The following is a 442-nucleotide window of genomic DNA, read 5'->3' as shown; positions in this document are numbered from 1 at the left end:
CCCCCCCCCCCCCAAAAAAAAAGAAAAAAGAAAAGAAAAACCCCAATTTTTTTAGTTTGAACAAATTTCGCTGAATGGATAAAATTATTAAAATAAACAAAATATATCAGTATAGGAACATTGTGTAAATATCATGAAAAAAATAAGCAAAAAATTTAATATTCGGTAGTATAACAATTAAAATCAATAAATATGTTATAATAACTATTAAACTTCAACCAAGAATCAATACCAGCCATTAAATCCAAAAATCCAAAATCTCATTAGGCATGATATGAATATAACAAAGAAAAAACAATAAATATGTTATTACAACTAGTAAACTTCAAATAAGAATTAAAACAATCATTGAATCCAAAATCTCACTAGTCACTATATGAATTTAACAAAGTAGAAATAGTAAAAAAACGCACTTAAAAAAAAAAATCCCCCCCCCCCCCCC

The sequence above is a fragment of the Asparagus officinalis genome, chromosome 1, assembly GCF_001876935.1.
Source record: "Asparagus officinalis chromosome 1, Aspof.V1, whole genome shotgun sequence".
In the NCBI taxonomy this organism is placed as follows: Eukaryota; Viridiplantae; Streptophyta; class Magnoliopsida; order Asparagales; family Asparagaceae; genus Asparagus; species Asparagus officinalis.
This window is presented reverse-complemented; position numbering follows the sequence as displayed.